The sequence below is a fragment of the Tenrec ecaudatus genome, chromosome 15, assembly GCF_050624435.1.
Source record: "Tenrec ecaudatus isolate mTenEca1 chromosome 15, mTenEca1.hap1, whole genome shotgun sequence".
Lineage (NCBI taxonomy): Eukaryota > Metazoa > Chordata > Mammalia > Afrosoricida > Tenrecidae > Tenrec > Tenrec ecaudatus.
The window spans coordinates 19719594-19744393 of NC_134544.1; the positions used below are offsets into that span (position 1 = coordinate 19719594).

The 24800-nt window shown below is 43.5% G+C and overlaps 1 protein-coding gene across 2 annotated transcripts in view; it reads right to left on the reverse strand.

Moving 5' to 3' along the window:
• The window catches only part of WDR7 (WD repeat domain 7), a 363988-nt gene that overhangs the window by 186123 nt on the left and 153065 nt on the right, over nucleotides 1–24800 (reverse strand). The gene's annotated exons all lie outside the window — the stretch shown is intronic.

The following is a 24800-nucleotide window of genomic DNA, read 5'->3' on the forward strand; positions in this document are numbered from 1 at the left end:
CCATGATCCCAATTCTACCTTACAAATCCAGCTAGGACCAAAGGATATACACTGGGACAGATAGGACCTGGAAACACAGGGAATTCAGGAGAGATGATCCCTTCAGGACCAGTGGTGAGAGTGTCGATACTGGGAGGGTGGAGGGAAGGTGGGGGCAAAAAGTGGGAACCAATTACAAGGATCTATATATAACCTCCTCCCTGGGGAACAGACAAGAGAAAACTGGGTGAAGGGAGACATCAGACAGTGTTAAGATATGAAAACAAATGTGTGGATTGTGATAGGAGTTGTGTGGGCCCCTAACAGAATGATTAAAAAAGACATGAAAAGAAACCCAATAATTTATAAATTATCGACTTGATGCAAAGGGCGTAAGTGGTGAGCAAATGCTTTGAAAATGATTAGGGCAAAGAATGTACAGATGTGCTTTATACAATTGACGTATGTATGGATTGTGAAAAGAGTTGTATGAGTCCCTAATAAAATGTTTTTTAAAATTTATAAATTATCAAGGGCTCATGAAGGAGAGGGGGCAGGGATGGAGGGGAAAATTGAGGAGCTGATACCAAGGATTCAAGTAGAAAGAAAATGTTTTGAGAATGATGATGGCAACACATGTGCAATGGATATATGTATGGATTGTGATAAGAGTTGTATGACCCCACAGTAAAACGATTTTTAAAAAGTGTTAGAAAAGATGTAGAGCAACAGAATATCATATACACTTTAGATAGGGTTTCAGTCTATTTGCAAATACCAAGAGCAATTTCAGTCTTAGGTGCACATGTCAAATAAAACTGCATGCATGAATTCAGAAGTAACCCAAACATTCATCAACAGAATAGTGAGTTTTCTACATAAGTAAAAATGACTGCACTATAGCTACACACAGCAACACATATGCATCTTTCTACAATGATGCCAAATGAAAACAAAAATAGCAGGTATCAAAATATGGCACATACTGTGACATCATTTTAAAAGTTAAAGCGGGTGGAGCCAGGCGATACATTGCTCTGGCATTTCTATGCAGTCGACAAAACAAATGATAAGTCTACAGGTAATAGAATGAGTCCACCAAATCAAAACTAGTGGTTGCCCATAGCAACAGGTTTTTATTGATGATTTTAGAACAATAGTTCAAATTCCAAGTAGACCAGAGGTGGCGGCAGTTAACTCTTTTTTCTTTTTTGAATGAAAGAAACATTTGTAGATTTCAAGCAGAACATAAACACATCACTACCCTGCAACCTTTCTCCCGTCTCCAAAATTTTGTAACAGCATAGCTATAAAGCTACAGCCATATAAGCAAATCAAATGCTACATAAAAACATTTAGAGTTATTCTCAAATATTAACTATTTCTATGGCAGCTTAGGCATTTCATATTTGCGTTTGGCGCTGGCCACCCTCTAAGTGTATTTAAGAGAAAATATGAGCAAAACACTGAAAGGCAGGGTGCCAGGTCCTTGGTCCACCAATTCCAGCAGCCAATCTTCTCACAGGCTCCACTCTAGAGCCTGCAGTGAAATTACTCCCAACCACGAAGAAATGGACTGAATGCTTGAGACGAAGTTAATAACCAGGGGGAAAGAGCAGTGGTGGCGGTAAATAGTGGATTAAGTAAAAATGAACATTGTACAGAGAAATGTTCTTTTCACTGGTGCCGATTCTCGCTAGCATAATTGGACTCTGAATAGGCTACAATAAAGTGTCTTTTCTCCCTAACTCATAGTCTCCACGTACTAAGTTGTAACTACCTAGGACAGGAGCCCCCCTCCATCGTCTTGTGCCCACTCTAAGTTCCCGCCGAGAGAGCCCTCAGTTAGATGTGCAAATGAAAAGGACGAGGCCACAGGGGATGTCCAGCCACGGGCCGGGGAAGATTAGGTGGAGAGGAAAAATACTTGCTCCATGAGAAATAATAAGCACTGAGTAGGACCAACCCTTGCCTAACTGCGAGTCCTAACGACTAGAAGGTGAGTATTCAACATTTTAGTATTTAAATATGAACGATTTGGTTAATGACTACATAATAATAAATTCTTATTTGTTAGATGCTAAGCCAATGTCACTGGAGATTCTCTTTCTGCTAACGCATTGCAGACCTGCTTATCCCTCGAAAGCAATGCTTTCGCATTGCGGTGCTGGTGAACATTCGAAGTACCACAGCCAGTCGAAAGAACAAATCTTTCTTACAAGGTGTACACTGTACATCCAGAATGCAAGGAGGGCCAAGAGTTGGCCTCACACGCTTCGGACACCCTGTGAGGAGAGATCCGTCCCTGGAAAAGGACCTCATGCTTGCTAACGTCGAAGGGCAGGGAAAGGAAGACGCTCGAGGACACAGACTCACACTGTCTGTGACAAGGGGCTCAACCCTCGCAGTTACTGGGCAGTGTTTCGTTCTGTTGTGCACAGACTTGCTATGAGTTGACACTGACCTGGCAGCTCGAGCCGGGCAATCTTTACAGAAGTGGACTGCCACAGAGCCACTGGCAGGTCCGAACTAGCTATCTTTTCCAGGTTAGCAGCTAACCACTGTGCCACCAGGCCTCCTTCTTGAGATCTCTCTCCATCTTCTCCTGTCTGTCTTAGGGTGACTTTCTCCCTCTCGACTCCACGGGGCACATCTTCTTTGCCATAAATCCCTTCAGGTTTATAATTCCACATGCTCATTCCATCCTTTAAAAACATTTCACTGCACCATAACCACACCAATTACATCCAATCAATCATAAGCCATAATAGTTTGCCGGCCACAGAGGGCAAATGGCTAAGTACAACAGCTTCCTGCTTTCTACTGTTAATTGTCATCTCTAATAAGAGTGTCAGGTACAGAAGAGCCTAGAATATTACCACTTGACCAATGTGGAATTGGCCGATTGAATGACAAAGTAATAAGGTAACAATCATTTTAAACAATCAGATTATAGTTCAGAGTCATTGTCAGTAAGATAGGCAGACTGAAGGACATACAAGAGGCTTCAGGGTGTTGATTGGAAAATGGAATGAAAGCTAATGGGACTTCCCCATAAATGAATCAAAGTCCCTCCCTTACTAATATGATGGAAAATCTGGCATTTGCTTGGAAATGATCCAGTGAGGGGGTAGAGAATAAAGCAGGAATGACTGTAGCTAGGGAATCAGTAAAGAATGTGCACTGTACTTTTTTTTTAGTGTGCCAGAAAATCGCCTTAATAAAAATAATTTGTGTGGGATCAAGCTGGAAACTTTTTGTGACTACAGCTTTGCCTAAATGGTGAATGGTCAAGAAGTTGAGGTGTATATGTAAACACACGTATGCCAACTACAGAGAAACCTATAACCTTTAAAATAAACATATACACTGCCTGTTTGAGAGTAATGCAAGCCCAGCTTTGAAATATTTCATGAAGTATTTATATCCTTTGTATTTAGCCCTGGTATCTATGAAACAAAAATGTCAAGGCTGACAACTTAAACCACTAAAATGATATCTAAATTATGTTGTTCTACAGACTAAGCACACCCCCCCCAGCCCACCCCTCCCCCACAAAAAATGAGAAAAAAAACCCTCTGCTGGGCAGAACTTTCCGATTACACATTTTTCCCACTAGGTGAGCATCGAGAAACTCGCTTAGTGCACCCGCCCAGTAGTGTCTCTCTGGTCACAGTGAATTTTTTCATAAAAGCAGTTTTCCTTGAACCCCTTTTTTTGTGATGGTCGATTTAAGAGTACAGTGTGTGGCTATGATATTTCGTTTCCTGCTCAGGAAAAATGCTGCAGAAACTGTTGTGATGTTGAACCCAGCTTATAAGGACAGGGCTAAAGGCAAAACAGGTGTACATTTAAGAGTGTCTTTGTAAGTTTGGAGAAGGATGAGGGCAATGAATGTACAAATGTGCTTTACACAATTGATGAATGTATGGATTTTGATAGTTGTATGAGCCCCTAATAAAATGATTTTTTTTTTAAAAAAGGTGAACTGTTGATTGATGACAAATCTCGTTCTGGGCACGTCAACTTCGTGCTCAAAGACTGACAGTGGACCATTCAAGAGATGGGGAAGTTATCCTGAAGCTCAATTCAGTGAATTTTAACAGATTTGGGAATGAGAAGGGTCACTGTGAAATGTGTGCTTCGGGTTCTGACTCACCAGGAAAAGCGTTGAATGGAATATGCCATGCTTTGAAAGAACAGTTCAGAAGTGTTTTTCTAAGGTCTTTACTGGTGATGAAACATGGGGCTATTGTTCTGACCCTGAAAGCAAACGTCAGTCAAGCCACTGGAAGATGCCATCTCCACGTCACCCAAAAGAAGCTCGTCTAGTAAAATCAAAGATGAAGATGGTGCTCATTTGGTTTTGATGTGAGGCGGATAGTGCATTTGAAGTTTGTTTCACCAGGTCAGACTGTTAACCAAGCTTTCTATTTAGAGGTTCTGAAGAGAGTGGGTAACAGGCCTGATTTGTGGCAAACAAGGGGACTGGTTTTGCCACCACAACAATGCACCTCCTTACTCGGCCATCTCTGTGCGTCGGTTTTGGGCAAAGCACAGCATGTCTCTCTTGTCCCACGCGCCTTACTCACCTAAGCTGGCTCCATGCAACTTGTTTCTGCAAATGACGAGGGACACGGCAGGACAGTGATGTGACGACAAAGAAGAGGTGAACCAAAAAATGAGGGAGGTGCTGTCAGCCATTCAAACAGATGAGTTTGAAAAACGTTTCCAAGAATGGAATCGCAGATTTGACAAATGAGTTAAGTGTAATGCAAAGTACTTTGAACGCGATAAGGTGATTTGGTGTTAAAAAATAAATAAATAAAATACATAGCTTTGAAAAAAAACTCCATTTTGGGGTACCCCCTCATATGTCAAGCATCTCATGCCACAATTGACTTATGTCGCTTTGCATAGCATAGTATAGGAATGCCACTCAGGCTTTCTTTGAATGAATCCCATTCCAATGAGTTCTCAGCCACATTCGGCATCTCTTTTTAAGATATGCCTATTGAAATTAGTGTGCCAAAGTTTCACAGTAAACACTTTTCAAAAGCTTTCTGCTATGAGGGCACAATTTTGATACAATGCTGCAGGACAAAAATATACCACACACAAATGTAGATAGGGTAGAAATTAGTCATTAAAACCTATCATTGTAATCAATGGGTATTCAAAATATTAAGGAATTAACTTCCTCATTCCAGGTAATCATTCAAAGGTAGCAAGTCTGGTTTGACACCACCAGTCTATACTGTGCCCTAAACAGCGGAGGAGCTGAACTTACTCTCTGAGCTATGTGCCCTACTTTAGGAGAATGCACCCGAGAACTTAGAGAAATCCAAGAACTCTCGGGTGTAGGTAAAAGGCAAGCAAAGGAAAATTGAGTGACAGAAATTTATATGTTGGTCTGCTAACCTATAGGCCAGCAGTTCAAAACCACCAGCTTCTCCAAAGGAGAAAAAGGGAGGCTTTCTGCTCCTGTAAAGATTACCTTGGAAACTCACAGGAGAACTTGTGCCCTTCCCTACAAGGAATCAACGTGATGGCAGCGAATCTGCCTTGGGGTTATTGTTTTCTTTTAAAATAGGTGAAATATTTAATAGTTTAATCAAATAAAATATCATCCTGAAATCACATTTTTAAACATATGGAACTTTTTTTTTAAATTTAAAAGATCATTTTTTATTTTAAAAGATCATTTTATTGGGGGTTCTTACAGCTTTTATAACAACCCATAAGTAAATTATAGCAAGTATATATGTATATATATGCTTGCCATCATTACTTTCTACTCGAGCCCTTGGTATCTGCTCTTTTTTCCTCTCCCTACCCATTCCCACCCCCTGACCCCTCAATAAGCTATAAATTATTTTCAAATTTTACACCTATCGCTCTCCTTTCCCCAACGGTTTCTGTTGTACATTCCCCGGGGGTGGGTGGGTGGTGGTGGTAGTCGTGGTTGTGATGTGTCCATCATTTCTATTGGTTCCCCCTTCCTCTCCCCACCTTCCCCCTACCCTCCTGGTATTGAAACTCCTACTTCTGTTCCTGGATTCTGTGTGTCCTGAGCTCTTATCTGTACGAGCTCCGGTCTAGCCTGCAGTGGAAGGCAGGGCTGGGGTCATGATAGTGGGGGGTGAGGAAGCCTCAAGGAACCGGAGGACTACTGTGTGTCTCCTCAGTGCTGGACTGCGCCCTGGTTGACTCAGCCCCCTTGCTTGCCTTTCGGTTCACTTTCAGGAGCCCTGCTGACTTAGTGGGCCGTTAGCTGAAAGATCCGAGGGTCAAAGTCTTCGAAACTCAGAGGGGAAGTTCTCATAAGTTGGATGATGATATAGAGTTTGCTTTGGTTTCATTCTAAGGGCTTGCTGAGTTCAATTTTCACTGATACAAATCCAGGACTCTTGTTCATCATCACTCGTGTTTGTAATTCTGTTTATCATGTTGATTATTAAAATGGAAATGTTTCCATCTCTCAGAACTCTGACTAGGAACTTAAATTCCATTTTATGCTGAAGTTTAGCCATATCAACTCTTAATGTCTCGATTACAAACAAGTGATTCTTTTTGGAATTTTGTCCTGTGAAATTTCACACACACACACGCACACACAAATATGAAGCCTTTAAAGCGTAAATCTAATTCTTGAACTATTTATAGGTGGCACTTTTCACACACAAATCAAAACTGGAGGTTATAAAACTGGTTGGAAATTTTACAGTAGAAAATTGATAAACAGATTCTACTTGTGACATTTTTACTTAAATTTTGCTGGTGATTCCAGCTGATGAGAAACATTAATGAAGCCAATAGCAGTTTTCTACATGGCCATTTTGAAATGTCAGCCTTTGCTAATCAATAAACTCCCCCATCCCCAACTTGTCACAATAGCTAGCAAAATGGTCACGATGACTAATTTTTAAGATCACTTTCCAGGTCACACCCAGGAAGCCCATGATCCAAAGAGTAACTGGTTGTGTGCACCACAGCCTCTCAGCTGAGGAATGAATTAGTTACGTCAATGGCGACCATTGCGCTTGGTTTTTAAGTGCTACTGATTAATAAGCCTTGAGCCTCCTTTGCAAGGCCACTCCCAAATTCGATTGTACCTTAGCTGCACTGACATCTGCCATTCACACAGATGTCAGCTCATAAACCTGGCAAATGACACACGGGCGTTTGTGGTGCGGCAGATGTTCTCCAGTCTCAGCTCCGACCTGTCACCTTGCACTACAACTTAACAACTTAGAAAAAAACCACTCAACGGTATGTCCTGACCCCCCGCCCCATCACCCAAATGAATACACGACGATTATGCTCCTATCAAAGTTCTAATTAAAAATAGTCTTAAAGGAAATGACAAATTATTTTCATTTGAGATTATGAGTCAACAAAAATTTCCATAAATGGGCTTGAAAGTATTGGAGAAATTTCAATGAAATAAAAATGATAAAGTATCAGTAATGAAATGAAATAATCCTTTCTGCTCATCTCAGCTTCTGGTAATTATGATTTTGTGCAGAAGATGGCAGGAGAGAGGGAGACAACATCTGAAGCAGGTTTCAAAAAAGCTACTTTTGTGGTTGCTTTTTATACAATAGCTATCGCTGGATGTGGTGGACGGCACTTCAAGAAGTGATTAAATGCAAATTAAATGCTTCTTTGATCCCTGTATGACTGGCTGAAAAGGGTCTCCCACCCCAAAATGTATGCTGACAGTCTGCCTAACCCTCAGAAATGAGGCCCAACAGCAGGAGTCCAGTCCAGGGGCGGAGACACACACTGGGCACCCCCTTTGTCCCCACCAGGGGTCAGGGGCTCCTTGGTGGAGAGTGGCAGATGGTTCCATTTGTTGCACATTTTCACTCCATCAAAATGTAGGTGCATCTTGGCCAGAGCGGAAAGGGACTAACTGCACCTGTTGCCTTTCCTTCAAAAGGAACCAACTGCAGTTGGACGAGACTAAAGGGAAATCTGTTACGTCTGGACCGAGTAGCGCACTAAAAGGCTCTGTATAGGCTGTATGCCTCCACAAAGCCTTCAGTTGGTCTCTGCATTTTCTTTTCATTTAAACTTGAATCCTCGATGCTTACCAAGTATCTCATTTTTAAAAAGTTATTTTCATAGAATGCAGACCAGTATGACAGACTCCTTTGCTTCACTGACCAAAATTTAATACCAAAAACATAAATACCAAAAAGGATCAGAACTCTAAGACCTGAGAGGGCTGGATTCTTAGTTTTTGACCCCAAACTTTCTTTTTTTAAGCGGCATTTTAAAAGAATGTGACAAATGAATACGTAAGGTTCATGTTATGAGGCAGAATTGACTTAACAGTGGGCTCACTTTGAGTTTTACAAACTGGAATCACATTGAGGGCAACAGGTTTTGGCTCTGTGCCACGTTCAAAATAGTAAAAAACAAAACCCCTAACCAAACCCATGATCCCCAGTCCATTCCAGTTGAGGGCAACCCAGGAGAAGTGCCTCACAGCTTGCTGTCCTTCTTTCTCCCACTGCCAATGGCCAGTTGGATGACCTTTAACTTAGCAGCCGAGTATTGAAATCACTGCTTAACTAGTGCCCTTAAAAACAGTAACATAGACGTAAGCTTGAAATCGAAAGCCCATTTTTATAAATACGTTATCAATAAAGGTGTCATGAAAATCATGCATGCCTAGTGAGAAGGAGGCTGCCACATTCTGAAATGTGCTTGACGCCCCAACACCTATGGACAGAAGCTGGTTCCCTCATCATGTGACAAGCATCCTGTCAGCAGCCCTCTCCAGGGGACCCCTGAAAATTATACTTGTTGTTGGTTAATTAGAAAAATACCTCCAATTTTTGCTGCGACTCAATGGATTTCAAGCAGCTTTCAAGCCCCCTTACCTGACTGTACTTAGGCCCAGCAGCACTGTGCGTACCATACTGGGATGGTAACTGTGGCGGGGATTCCAGGGCAGGAAGTGGAGGCTGCGTGCTCCAATAAAGGGTGAAGTCTCAGACATGCTGCATCGGGTTGCTATGAGAGGGGAGCAACTTGATGGCAATAGGCGGGCTATCTGCCTTAAAGATAACCACAAATTTAAACCCTTTGTCAGACTAGATGGTTCATACATGCAATCTATTCTTGGTTCAACAGGGCATTTGAAGAAGGTTCCTGCAGGATTATTGGGAGGATGGAAATTTCTGAGCTGTGTGAAACTGCAAAACAAGGTTTGTTTCTACTGAGTTAACTACGGGAGCCAGTGAGTGATGTGCGGGTGGCTCTCTACCCACATGCTGCAGGGGTGACCACAGGGCCTGGTGTGCAACTGACGAACACATGACTATGCGTAGGACTGGCTCATCACACTCAGGACACAGAGCTGGGAAGGAGTAGCTAATACACTGATGGCAGAAAAGGGAGACCTGAACGAACAGCACTTCGTATAAGAACTGACAGGTCAGGTGATAACATTTCAGAGCAGTCAAAATCATGGGATGCTTCCTGATAGAAAACAATGGGATTTGGGAAAGTATGCAGACCAAGGAGACCAGAGGTCCAATGGGCTTTGCACTGGTCTGCAAATGGCTGTGTGGTCAGTCTCGGCGACAAGATCAGAGCAACTATCACTGGCAAACTGGAGTGTGTGCACATAACCGGGAGAAGAGAGTCTAGCAATTAGGGCCTATCAGAAGCTGTTTAAGGGCAAAGAAACGACACGGATGCCGTCAACACCCAACAAGGCAAACAGGAAGGAAATGACAGAACCATTCCATGGCATAGGGGTGGAGGTGGGGGGTGTGTGTGCCTAGCGTGACCCATAAATAATCATGTCCCCTTGAGTGTGGGCAGTATCTTCGACTCGAATAAGCCATTTAGCAAAGACCCTGCAACATCACACTTCTATATAGTTGTGCTATATGGCATTCTCAAGACTGGGTTAGCATTTTAGGAGCTTCAAAAAGTCTGGAAAAATGGAATGAAGAGATAATGGGACTTTTGCACCATGCTCTGCACACGGAACGGTGCCAAGGGTGCTGTGCTTCAGCCTAGGCCCACGGAGGGCCACTCGCTCACTGGACGTGCATAGTTATGGAAGGCAGACCCCTTAGTCTCTCAAGCGCTGAAGAGAAGCCGCCTGGTGTGGTATTTACTGATGTCAGGAGATTTAACAGGGGAGCAGCCAGTTATTATCATGGGCACGGTTGGCTATTGTCCTGCTGGGTCTGCGCTGCATTACTGTGGTTTCCTTTATTTTCAGAAGTCTTCCTCGCAACCCCCCCAACCCCCCCCCCAACCCCCCGTCAGCCTTGAGAGGAGGAGGACACCAACAACAATGCTTGTGTAAGTAACGCAGCAGCACAGGGATTCACCAAGTTAATCTAAGTCCCAAATTCATCGGGAGAAGAGCCCAAACAGGAGAATGACCTCACACTCTATTGGAGGTCGCAGCAAGGGAAAACCACGGAAGGCGATAAACGTCATTTTAGGATGAATTGCACACATCTTACACCAAAACGGTTTAGGTGACACGTGGTAGCAAAATCAGCACAAGTGAAACACTGATAAAACTCAAGTGTGTGGGACCTGCACGGATTCTCATGTCTCATTCAGAAGTGTTTGCAAATCTGGTGCGAGCTTGGGGTATAGCTAGGTATTATGCTAGAGCAATTTATAGATTTTTGTTTTTAGATCCCATTTTAAAAAATAGACATGTCCAAAAATAAAGACCTGGTTGCAGCCACCCACTGATCTGTGAGCTTCAAAAAGTTTTCAAAAGAACTAAAGATAACATTTTTCCCATGAACTTTTGAAGGCCCCTGGCATTTTAATTTTCCATTTTCCCCCCAAATCAGCAGTGTCTGGTATCAAACAGCAAATTCTCGTTACCCTGAATACATATCTAGATAGAGGGAAATGAACTTGAAATATCTAAGTTCCCTTCTCTCTTCTTCTCAAATGTCATTTTTAATAGCTATCCTGTCCTTGTGTGTGTGTGCACGCTTTATTATTAAAAGATCATTTTATTGGGGCTCTTAAAGCTCCAATAACAATCCATATATCAATTGTATCAAGAATACTTGTGCATATGTTGCCATAATTTTCTAAACATTTACTTTCTATTGAGTTGTGTGTATCCGCTCTTCTCCCTCACCATTTCCTCTTGTGACCCCTTGATAAATGATAAATTATTATTTTCATATCTTAAACCCACCACTGTCTCCCCCACCCCCCGTTTCTGTTTGTCCCTCTGGGGGCGGGGGTGGCAGTTATGTGCCCCATCCTTTTTAACTTACAAAGATAAATCGAGAAGAATTGCTATAAAATTGTATAAACTGCTATTGACAAAATATGAAGCTATTGTTTAATATATCCCCCACCTAGGTCTATTCACTTCCGAAAGTGACATTTCCACCTTTCTAAACCCTTCCCCAAAGTATCCGGCACTCGACTTACACCAAACCCAAAACTCAAACTTGCCACCATTGCGTCCATGCTGACACCTGTGGGTTTCCGAGACTGTCAGTGTGTGGAATAGAAAGACCAGTCTTCCTCCCGCAGAGCTGCTTGTGGTTTCAAACAGGCAACCTTGCGGACTGCAGCCCAACACATAACCATTACACCACCAGGACACCCCCCGGTTTACACCCAAGGTTTCACAGTGAACTCCCAAGGCAGCCCTGGTTCCTCTTGAGCATGCGGAGAACATGCAGGCGCGCCATCATGAGAGAAAAGGCTCCTCCGTGCAATTTCCCCAGCCTTTTCCCCTTCAGTGCCATTTCCAATTGCTTACAACTTCTTGCCTCAGTGATCTTCTTGTGTCCTAGTAAAGTTTATCAAGATTTATCTTCAGCAGTCCCCCCAAAGCAGCTGCCGTGACCTTCCGAGCTGACCTCTCAGCCTTGTATTGAACTGACCCAGAAGAGCTCCTCAGAAGCCACGGACTGGAGGGGGGGCCGAAGGACGAGGGGGAAGCTGAGAGGCACCGATTACTAGGGCCTGGTTGCAGCCACCCACGGATCGCAGACATGCTCACACATTGTTCTTGCCATAAACCGGTACACGGATGAACCGGAACCCAGTAGCAATCCTTTTGACTTCCCCCCCTTAAGCTCCCTTTCCCCGATATCGAGTGGAGTTTTGTCTTGCCCTAGCCTGGAGCACAGTGAGGAACAGGAAGGAGGGAGGGAGGAAGACACCCTCTGGGGTCTCCAAGCACTCTGCATAGGACTTGGTGACCCCACGGGCGCCACCTCCGACAGTCACCTTTGACTATGCGTTCCCTGGTTCAATTGTGAACACGCACTCATAAAACTGCAGCTTTGATAAAACAAGCGGCCATCTAGCTCAGAAGCAAAAAAGCCCACATGGAAGAACACACCAGCCTGTGTGATCGAGTGGTCCCGAAGGGATCAGTTACCAGGCATCAAAGAACAAAAAATCATATCATTGACTGCACACCTCCATGATAGGATCGCTGAAGACAAATGGGTGCATAAGCAAATGTGGTGAAGAAAGCTGATGGTGCCCGGCTATCAAAAGAGATAGTGTCTGGGGTCTTAAAGGCTTGAAGGTGAACAAGCGGCCATCTAGCTCAGAAGCAAAAAAGCCCACATGGAAGAAGCACACCAGCCAGTGCGATCACGAGGAAAAAAAAAAACTGCAGCTAATAAGAACGCTGCGGTAAGAGTGGTCTGGTTCTTCCGAGGCAACATCATTCATGATCATGTGGCCAGGGGCTGACGTTACCCTTTTTGGTTGTTGCCCGGTTTTTAGAGTGCTACTGAGTCAATGCTAATCTACAGTGTCCCTATGCATGGCACGATGCAACGCTGCCGGGTACTGTGCCATCCTCCCAAATCTGTCAATCATCTCCCGGCGGCTCCACTTTTTCACTGACCCCGCCCCTCTGCCTTACCAAGCACAAAGCACTCATCAGGGAATCATCTCTCCTGATAACTCTTCCAAGTACCACATAGACTCGAGTATAAGCCAAGTTTTACAGCACATTTTTAATGTAATTTTTGTGGTAAACTTAAATACTCAAGTATATAAGGAGCATTCTGGCTGTACTTCTTCCATAACAGGTTTGTTTGCTCTTCTGGCAGTTCAGTTTTTTGTTTTTTTAAAAAGATCATTTTATTGGGGACACATGCAGCTCTTATAACAATCCATACATCAATTGTACCCAGCATACTTGTACATATGTTGCCATCATCATTTTCTAAACATTTACTTTCTACTTGAGCCCTAGGTATCAGCTCCCCACCACCAAGACCCCGCACAAACACCCACATAATCCCACCCTCATGAGCCCTTGCATCCACAGGACTTTCAATAGCCTTTGTCCAAACCAAAATTCAAATGCATGAATTCTTCGGTCTTCCTTACTCATGGTCCAGCCTTCCCTTGCTTATTAGGTGATTGAAATACTCTGGCCTGGGTCAGGCACACCTTATTTCAGACGGTACTGCCATTTAAAGTGTCTTTCTCCAGGGACAAAAGCTATCTTTTGCTCAGTCAACCAGGGCCTCTGAAGTGGCCACTAACTAGACTCTTCAAAAAAGTTATCCATTCTCTGCTTCCCATTCTTTACAGATCCCCACTGACCAGCACAAGCATCTCCTTATGTGAATTCACTCTGGATCAGCAACTGGAAAGGTCCTTACTTCCAGGTCACACAATCCCCTTCTGGGTCGGACCGTAAATGTGGTGCCTAGAAACCAATTCTTTAAAGTATTTCAGAAAATGCAATTCATCGGTACTTCAGGCTCCAGTTTATATATATATATATATACATACACATATATATATACACACATATATATATACATATATATATACAGAAGTTTGTATGCAGTCGATTTATCTAGAAAGTATACATTTGTCTGGCAAACCAATACTGTAAGCAATACCTAGAAGAAATGGTCAACCACATGGAGTAAGCACCATCAAGTTGTACCGAAAAGCCGGCATACAGGTGGTTTATTCCACTTGTTAAAAGGAATCACTGCAGGGTGCTGGTGGTGAGGCGGCATGGAGGAGCAGAGCATTTACTGAGTGCGTTCTATGTGCCAGCTCCTCGGCTAGAAGAGTGTAGGCCTCTCCCGCATCATTTAATCCTCACAGTCTTATGCTCACACTCCAGATGAGAACGCCGGCGTGGCATGGTCAGGGATCACGTACGTGCACGGCCCCCCAGAGAACGAGGAGGGTAGGAAATGTGAGCGCTAGTTATGAGATATGTAGCGCCTGGCTACGTATGATCTTTTAAAAAACCCTCTTACTAATTCAGACCAGGTTTTACCAGTTGTTTTGAATCTGCTTCGACCTTTCTCCATGTCTAGGAAATCTGTTTCTACTCTCATATGAACCGGAACAGAGGGGTTGTGTCTCAGTGACATGGATTTGTTAAACTCCCAGGAATATAGTTAAACACAAGTTTGCCAACTAAGCACACCAGCCATGTGTCCGTGAGCGCATCACGTCTATTCCAGTTAGCAGCGAGTGAGTCAGCCTCCAGCCGTGCTCAGAACCAGAGCTCGCTGCTGCCGCGATGATTCTAACTTATCGTGGATAAAGGGGACGCTTTCCGCTCCCATAAAAGTGACAGCCTCCTCTCTGGGGGATGGGCAGCAGGAAGGAGGGGGAGGAGAGATGCCGGACAATGTAAGATACACTAATAATTTATAAATTATTAAGGGTTCATGAGGGAGGGGGAGGGAAAAAAGGAAAACGAGCTGATTCCAGGAACCCAAGTGGAAGGCGAATTTTGAGAATTATGAGGGCAACGAATGTACAAATGTGCTTTACTCAATTGAAGAATGTATGGATTGTGAGAAGAGTTGTATGAGTCCCAATAAAATGATTTATTAAAATTTTTTTTAATAAAGTGACAGTCTCGAAAAGCCACAGGGGCAGCAGGCTCTACCCTGTCCTTTACGGTCGCGATGGATCACAGCTAACTCTATGGCAGTGAGCTTGCTTTACGTGCGTCAGGGATATACATGAAAGAGCTTCTCTGGAATTTTCAGAAGCAGACCAGCAGGTCTCTCATTTGGGATGCCTTTGGTAGACTCAAATCTCCAATTCGTTGGTTAGCAAACAAACACGTTAACCTTCTGCACCGTGCAGGGGCTCCAACTGAACATTCATGAGGTTTCTCTCAAGCATCGCCAACCACCACAGAAAATGTATACACCGGCTCCCCGAAAAAGAAAACCATAGCTAACTGGTTCAGTTTCCCTGAATACAGGCAGGGTGGGCTGGCTTCAATTAATTCACCCATGTTTACAGAGGGGAAGTAGCTCTTAAAACTAAGAGGCAATACTCTTGGCTTCGTCTTTATGCTGCTCCTGAGGCAGGACCACTCCCCGGCTCTCACCAGGGCGGTTTCCTGACTGCTTACCCTCAAGGATTAGATGGCAACTTCCTTCTTATGGGAGAGCTTGATGGAAACAGAAAAGCCTTTATGACTGACAGAGAATTCAGAGAGAAATTCAAGGATGTTAGTCCATTTAATTATCTACTCGGTGCTGTAGATCACTATAAAATATCAAGAAGAATTCTTCAGCTCCTGCACATCCATTGAAAACCTGCCTTTCCCCTTTACCAATGGTGTGCACAAGGAACTGCAATCGCTCACAGGTGCGACATAAAATCTGAATTATGGGGCTTTGTTGTCATTACTTGTGTGTGAGTCTGAGATCAACTGTCAGGGCAATCCGTGTCATATACAGTGTGCCGCAATCTAATGCAATCCACTCCTGCCCATGAGGTATGGGCACCAAGCTCACACAGACAGACAAACGGATTCCATCCTGAAGGTTACTGGTTCGCCCTCCTTAACCCCACCCCACCCCAAACACTGCCCATCACTCTGACCCAACTAAAGAAATCTGCTTTTGCCAATTAGTCTAAGTCCCACAAACAGAAAACATTTAAAGGAGCTTCAAAGTCTTTGAAAAACAAAGAAAGGATAATGAAGTACACCCACAGTATTTTTGAAGCCCGATACAGTATTAATCTGAAAATCAAACCTTACTCTTGCTAACTAATGTGCTCTATATGCTTTAGTGTACTCGTGTAATTTTCTACGAAGATAATTCTATCTTTACCTAAAAATGTAGGTCACTTTCACATCTCAAGCTATGTTTATCGATAAAAGAAAATGGCAAGGTCTTCACATTTTCTCGATTTTTCTGCATTTCTGTATTTCGATGTTAGGAGAGGAGCCTGGTGCCACAGTGGGTCATGCAGGGGCTGCTCACAGACAGGTCAGCTCCTCAGGTCGCTGCTACACTCGACGAGTGACGTGTCTGGGAAACCCACACTGAGGGCGCTACCCTGTCCTTCTGAGGTGCTGCGAGTCAGATCGACGCTGGGGCAGCGAGTTTTGAGATATGAAAATTTGAAGTAGAAGTGTTTTAGGTAACATGGAGTGCCAAAAGGACAAACAGAGCTGTCTTGGAAGCACAACCAGAGTGCTTGTTAGAAGCAAGGATGGCGAGACTTCATCTTACTGCTTCAGAAGCCTGAATGAGGAGGGTAGGTCCCTAAAGTGGAGGGGCAACAAAAAAAAGAGGAAGGCGCTCAATGAGGTCAACTGTCACAGTGGCTGCAACATACACTCAAGCATCAGGACAACTGCGAGAGCCCAAGACCAGGCAGCCTTTCCTCCTGTTGTGCGCAGCATCGCTGTGAGCCAGAACGGACTCCACGCTCACTGAAAACAAAGAACATCCAAGGAGCCACGGTGGATCTTTCCCACTGAAGAGGTCAGGTGTTTTTTCTCCCTACAATAAGCTGGTAACAAAGCACTTCCGCTGAACAGATAAGAGGTGGGGACAGATCACAGGAATTTGCTCTACCTCGGTCATTTCCATTGTGCAGGGGCTTTTGTGGCAAGTTCTGTGCCTCCTTTGAGTTCAGAGTGGGGGGACTTACTGCCATGAGCTGTGCGGATCAAAAAGGGCCTAGGGTCACCCTGCCCCTCTTTAAAGCACTCAATAAGCAGGCTAGAAAGTTGTTAAGAGGGGCATTTCAAGCCCCTCCTTTTAAATATGTCCATTTGAAATGAATGTGCTAAGATGATGACAACTACTCTATCTGGCCAACTCTCTACAAATGATTTATAAGCAAATAGCCTATATTTACCTTAAAAAATACAATAAAGGCCTAGTGATTGGGAAACAACATTATAAAAGATTTAGTGCCAGCGTGACAGTGGCATAAAGTCGTTTTATGTTATAGCACGTCTGATGAGATTAATTCATTTAAAGAAACAACCTCTTCATTGGTCATAAGACATCAATATTAAGCTTCCAAAATTCTTCAGAGGAGTAGCTGAACATTCAAATGCAATGTACGGGCTCTTTATGGTCACCTGTACTTGCTTTTAGGCACGCAGGAAAATGCAATGATTGTACATTCCGGAGCAGAGAAAAATCCAAGTCTGGACCTCGCTAGTTTGCTTGGGAAAGGAAAAGAGGAAAACCACTGAAAGATAAGGTAGAGGCCCTATATAACAAGAATCGGTACCAGCTGCATGCAGAACCTGGTGGGAAGTGGGAAAGCAGGATTGCTACTTGGTTTCTAATTGGAGACGTTCAGACACTAACAATACCACAGTGATGCTTTTACCCGAGATATGCCTATAAGCGGAGGCAACTTGAAGGAAGAGGACGTGAACTCACTTTGGAACCGATTTTCAAGCAGCTATGGGACACTCAGACCAAAGGAGAATATATACTCTCACCACTCCTTAGAGAAGCCTAGGTTCAAGATGGGGAGCAGGGGGTCATTAGCCCGTCAGGGATCCTTAGAATCATATGAAAGAGCAAGCAAAATCACCCTGAGGCAAAAAATGAATGGAGTCTACCACTTTTGATGTCTTGTGATATTGATGGCAAAACCTCTCAGACACCTGATTTAGAAACCTCAACTTCACATCCTTATCAACAAACCGAAGCCAAGCACTAAAAATCATTAATCAAGACGTGTTTTTATTTACATTTGCTTCTCTGACATAGAAAGTAAAGGAAGGCAAGTTACTTTGAATCAAGTATTCATTCGACTCAGATAGTGCAATGAAAGATTTTTCTTCCTGTTTGCATACAAACTGAAGGGGAAGTAAACCAGCTTTATGAATTGATTATCTGAGAGCCTCACCAAAGGAACCCCCTCCCCATTTTGCATAGTTCTGTAGTCAAAAGCAAGGGCAGCGCGGGCAATCTGGAACGAGTGACGGAGAATGCACAGAGATCTAGCGTTCCTCAGCTCGTCACGGTGCTAAGCTGAACGAGGAGAAGGCCCAGGGCAGAGGGGCCAAGTCCAGTGCCCAAAATAAAACACTGATTTCTGTGCACATAATGCTGTAAAGCCTTGGAATTGGTTCTTGGGAGTGTATGTGCACGTTAACAGGTTAAATTTCTTATCTTTCAGTCAGAATAAATATATAAACAACATCTTAGGAATCGGGTCTTCGGGAAGTGGTAAAAGGCACAAATCAATATTTAGTCTCAGACTAGAAGTCCTTATTCAGCTTAGTACATGAATATATGCTAAGGTGTCAGCTTTATATTGATGACTTCAAAAAGCTAGACAGAACAATGGACATTGCATTTTTACACAGGTGCAATGAAGTAACTGTTTAGTAATGAAAAATATTTATACTTAGAGCCTTACATGACTGTCGCCCAAAATAATGGCTGGAAATGGAAAGCACAAAAAGGAAATTTGATTTTTTTTTAAAGGAGACAAAGATAATACGCTTGCATTTTTGAGAATGAGTGTGCCATCAAAGTAATTACCCAGTATCTCCAGACATGCAGGTGGGTGGTGAAGTCATTTCACTTTTCAGGCTGAAAAGAAATCTTCCCAAACTCACAGAGTTGGACTGAAAATGCGGGGCAGGGAAGGGTGCTGCTTGCCACCGCACAGGCTTTGAAATCAGACCGGCCTGCCGGTGTATGTGATTGGCCCTGCGCAAGCTACCTCTTAAAGCCATCTCCTTGTCTAAGTATTTGGAAAAACTAGTACCAACCTCATAGAAATTTTGTTCTAGCCAAGTGCAACGTGCTTAGCACAAAACCAGTTCGATTCCTCTTGCCCTTCTCTTGTTTTTCTTTATTCCTAGGATTCATCTTCCAACACACTAGGTATTTATTATTAACATTAATGCCTCCTCTCTTACCGCTGGACTTGCTCCATGTGACAAAGCTCTGTTTTCTTCACTGGCAGACCCCAAACACTGAAAACCCTGCTGGCCATGAGAGCCCTGGATATATATTTGTTGGATAAATACTAAAAACAAAGACTGTATGCTATTCATGATGATGTGCCTAGTACTGTAGTCACCGCTAGATTTCCTCATGTGAAATCTGGCTTTGCAGATTCTACTTGAGAGGTCAAAGGTGTCCTGTGACCCTGGTTATCAGCTGTGTGTGTTCTCTAAGAAAGATTATGAATGGGCTAGATTGTAAAGTAAGAACTTGAGATACAGTAGGTCCTCCTATAAGAAACTGTAGGATTCCACAATCCAAGAAAATGCAAAGGTACACCTGGAGAAGTGCACCTTACACAGTATCCATAGTATGCTTTCCCGAAGTCTACAACGTGGACATCAGGAAAAGTCCCCAGCTGCAAAGATTCCATTAAAGACACATGTCTCCGAGGGGACCCGAGAATGAGAGAGAACGTGGCCAGGCTAGTTCCGTCAGCGCTGAGTGTGTGGCGCCAGTGAGATGCGTGCATTCTGAGCATCTATTCATCGACAAGAGGTAGAGGAATGCTTACCTCTGGATTACTAATTAAAAGGTAGTTACAATTTTACAAAACCATATCTCCGAAAGTAAACCAAGTACAGTCAATAACATATCCCTTCTGGCCCGGCTATCATCACGGTCTTTGTTGTAAGTTGTAGGCTCTGTCAACTGCACTGCTGATGCAGTGTCTAGCTGTCTCCTTGTGACCATGGCAGTGACTTCTGACCCTTGATCACAGTAACATGGTCAGGTTGTGTCCTTGCCATATTGAACCAGAGGCAGGAGCACTGCAGTCTGACACTCAGAAGTGATCTTCTTAAAGGGCCCATACAGATCTGTGAAGGAAACCCTTCCCAAAGTCCTTGTAACCTGCAAGCATGGCAAGGTTGCTTTAAAATGTAGCATGGGGGCTGCGGTGGGAAATCTTTTATATATATCATTTTATTAGGGGCTCATACAACTCTTATCACAATCCATACATACATCAATTGTGTCAAGCACATTTGTACATATGTTGCCATCATCATTCTCAAAACACCTGCTTTCTATTTGAGCCCTTGGTATCAGCTCATTTCCTCCCTCCCTCCCTCCCTCTTTAACCCTTAATAATTTATAAATTATTCTTTTGTCATATCTTACACCATCTGACGTCTCCTCTCACCCACTTCTCCGCTGTCCATCCCCAAGGGAGGAGGTTATATGTAGACATTGTAATATGTTCCCCCTTTCTCCCTCACCCTCTCTCTACCCTCCCGATATCGCCACTCTCACCACTGATCCTGAGGGGCTCATCTGTCCTGGATTCCCTGTATTCCCAGTTCCTATCTGTGCCAGTGTATATCCTCTGGTCCAGGCAGATATGTAAGGTAGAATTGGGATCATGATAGTGGAGGAGAGGAAGCATTCAAGAACTAGAGGAAAATTGTATATTTCACCGTTGCTACATTGCACCTTGACTGGCTGTCTCCTCCCAGCAGGCCTTCTGCAAGGGGATGTCCAATTTCCCACAGATGGGACCTGGGTCCCCCACTCCGCACTCCTCATTCACAATGCTGTGATTTTTATTTATTTTTTATTTTTTGGTCTTTGATGCCTGATACCTAATCCCTTCAACACCCTGTGAACTCACAGGCTGGTGTGCTTCCATGTGGGCTTTGTTGTTTCTCGGTTAGATGGCCCCTTGTTTATCTTCCAGCCTATAGGACCCCAGATTCTATATATTTTGACAGCCAGGCACCATCAGCTTTCTTCACCCCACCGAGAATGCAAAAAAAAAAAAAAAAAGGCACTACTCGAAGAAAAATTAAACTACCCCAAAGGTCTCATTTAAAAAATAAGACCTACTGAAAATTGATGTGCTTTATGCCTATCTTTAGTTAAGATTTACTCTGTGAAGATAACTTAGTGTCCTGATGAAAATGGCATATTGTTTATATTGGTTACATATTGACATGATTTAAATTGCAGTGATAAAAATAAAAGTATTTATGCAAAAGCAAACAAACAGGCATAAAGTAGCAATCTTTTGATTCTGAAATTAATAACCTAGGAACACAATGCTGTCATTTTTACTTCAAAAAAGCACACAAACATGGTTGGTGAAGAGACAGATTTCAAACATACAGAACGTTGTAAAATCTGAGGCAAACCTGCTAAAAAAAAAAAAGCATATTTCCCATTTGCACTCTCCCATTTTCTTTTAAAAATGTGGAACACAAGTTTTAGTATTTTTATACATACCAAAATGAATTCCACCAAATCTCAACGCTGATGATGATCTATAATTTAAAAGGTGGGACCCACAGAAAGAATGTGGACCTTAAGATAGAATGCTAAGCAAAAGCGGAGTGTGCAGGTTGGCCAAAGCAGACCGGCTTTACTCTGTAGAGCCGATCAATAGAGATTCGCTCTAAGAAGAGAGAACGAGGCTGCGGCATATTTTCTAAATGACAAGGTGAAGGTTTAAATTGTCTCAATCAAGACTCAATTTTTTTCTCCCCATTTTTCCAGCTGTTCTCTTCCCGTTAAGACTATTCATTGCAAATAAATTCAATTAGTTCCAATTGATCATCACCAACATTTATGCATCATAGTTCTTTACCTTTTAAGACCAATACTAACAAAGACTGGGAGGCTCCGCTTCAGGTGTCCTAAGGCAAACATTCAGAGCTCATTCATTCCCAACCAAGAGGAAAATTCCAGAAAGGATCAGAGGATCATCCTGCCTCTATACACACACTAAGACCTCCACTGCATGTCACCTTTAAATGTGCTCTTGGTCAGAGCGGTTCAAAGCATCAAGTTCTTGATTACTAGCAAATAAACCGCGCACGCAATTATGCACATTAGCCTAACCACAGCTTCCAAATACGGGCTCACAAGAGCAGGTACGTTTCTGTTGCGGTGGAATCTCTAGTTGCTTTATAGAAATGCTGAAGGGGGCAATTCTTTGTTTCGGTATCTCACAAAAGGACACACCAGGTTTCTCTCCGAGCCAATGGGCCAATGTCCCCAGGTGGCAGTGTGCGCACCCCGCATGAGATTGCTGTGCGTGAAACAGGTTTCTCCCAATGCAGCCACCGTAGTTCTCCTAATGCAATTTATACAGGACTCTAGTCAATGAGACGAAATATGGTTTTCTTCTAAACATGCACAAAAATCCATACCACCGCTTAATCAAGTCACACACCCGAAAGGCACCCAAAGCAAGCCACAGTCACACACAGACAGACAGACACACACACACACACACACACACACACACACACACACACGAAAGACACCCTAGACAAGCCACAGACTACAGCATGCAAGCTGCTTTGGCAACATGCGAAGGAAGCCTTTTTTTGGTTATTTACACCGGCAGGATATTGCCCTGCCCTGCCTGGCGTGCCGTGGCATGAAAGAATAACTCAACTGGTCAGAGACATTCGTCACACGTTTAACCACATTCTTACAGATTAAATCTCGTTTATGTCGCATTACTGCACTCTTCTCCACCCTGGCCTCGCACGGTCTAGCCTCGTGGATTGTGGAGTGCACCGGACTAACCCAGCAGTGCTCTCTCAGACTGGAAGCACACAATTGCTAACGTTCAATGTCCTGCTTTGAGAATGCTTGCTTACTCGAGGGCACACGAGCCCACCCTTTCTTCCAGAGGCCATGTGAGCTACTCTACTTGATTTGAAACTCAAGAAGAAGCGCCTTTTTTTCCCCCTGTGAATGAAACAATTTACTTTTTATAGAAAAGGCATTTAAACCTGACAAGGGGAATGAAAACCAAACAAACATTTATAACAGTAAAAGGACAGCAATGAAGTAGAATAAGAGAAGGAGTACCTGTAAAAAAATCCACAAGTGAAATATAGCCACTGAAACAATTTCCCGAATTATGAAGGGCTAGATGACTTTCAGAAAGGCTGAAGTTTCTGAAAAGATGTGGGCTTGAGTTGGGCAGCTGTTTTCTCACCCAGGAACGCATACACTAGAATGAAAAAGTAACAGGTAGCCCCCGCCACCATCTCTCCCTTCTACTGGGAAACAAAGGCGCCCACCTTGGACAGCTGCTTATTTGCATGCATGGTGTCGCCAGTCGAGTCTGACATTACAATACCATACAGAGTAACTTCACTGCCTGAAACATTTTTCCCATCCTTCTCCTTAGCCCTCTGGCGACCTCTGATGTTCCCACTGCTTTGTCTTTTGCAGAGTGCAATGCAATCTGCACTGGGTGTGCGATACAGCCTTTGCAAGTGTCCAGGAGCAAAAGACGGTCCCTCAGGTCTTTCCACAGTGGAAAATGTTAAAGGCATTCGGTGGCGACAGTTTGACGTGATGCTCAGCTGACCTGGGCTGATGATACCAGGTGGGAATGAGTCAGCCAGTACAGGTGACTCAACAGGCTCCATCCATATACACAGATTATCATGTCTTTGCATTTGGAGACAATGGTTTCAGTTCTCTCCAGTCTTAAAATGAAGGCATATACATTGCGGACAGTATGGGGTGACCACGAACCAACTCAGCTGGAGCTAACACGAAACAATTAAAAAAACAAAACAAAAACACAAGCTCACGGCCACTGAGTCCATTCCGACTCAAAGCGACCTTCCAGTGCGTGACCCTATCCACTGGGCTGCTATCTGGAATGCCACCAGCTGCTCCGCTTCTGGCCGGTCCCAGAAACCCACAGGGACAGGTCTACCCGGCCCTGCCGGGTAGCTGTGAGTCAGCATCGACCCGATGGCAGTGCACTTGGTATTTTACAGGACAGAGCAGAACGCTTCTGTGAGTTCGGAGACGGTAACACTTGATGAGCACAGAAAGCCTATCCTGGGCCCAAGGAGCAGCTGGCGGATTCAGATCGGTTCTGTGGGTGCAGCCTAATGGGAAACCCACACGCCACCAGGGCTCCCTCAGCTAACAACAGCATATGAAAAACTGGAACTCTCAGTTTTCAATTTTCACACACACATGCATGGGAGAATCTATGTAGCATTTATGTAGAGCTTAAAAAAAACACCCACGACAGAGAAAACTTTCCTTTAATTGCTCCTTTGTCCTTTTAACCTTTTCTTGGCAAGTATCTTCTGAAAGTACTATTTGTAAGCTAATATTTTTGGCTTCATTATAATTACATGATTGCATTTACATTTTAACCATTTCTGCCAGATGTAAGTTTGTAAATCTTAGTATCAAGAAAAATAGGTACATTAGTTACTTTTTATCCCCTGCATTCAAAGAATTTGCCTTTGGATATCAAGTAATTGCAACTGATAAACTTTCTATAAATTATAAAAGCTGAAATACACATATATTGTGTATGTATCTATAGTTTCAAAAACAAAAAAATACACCAACCTCATTGCCATCCAGTTCAATGCTGACTCATAGCGATTCCGTGTGGTTACTGAGACTATAACTGCTTGTGGGAATACAAAGCCCAGTCTTTCTCCCTCGGAGCTGATGATGGTTTCAAACTGCCAATCATGCAGATCGCAGTCCAATGCATAGCCCCAACCCCACCAGGACTCCTACTGTAGTTTACTTCATGTAAATAAACAT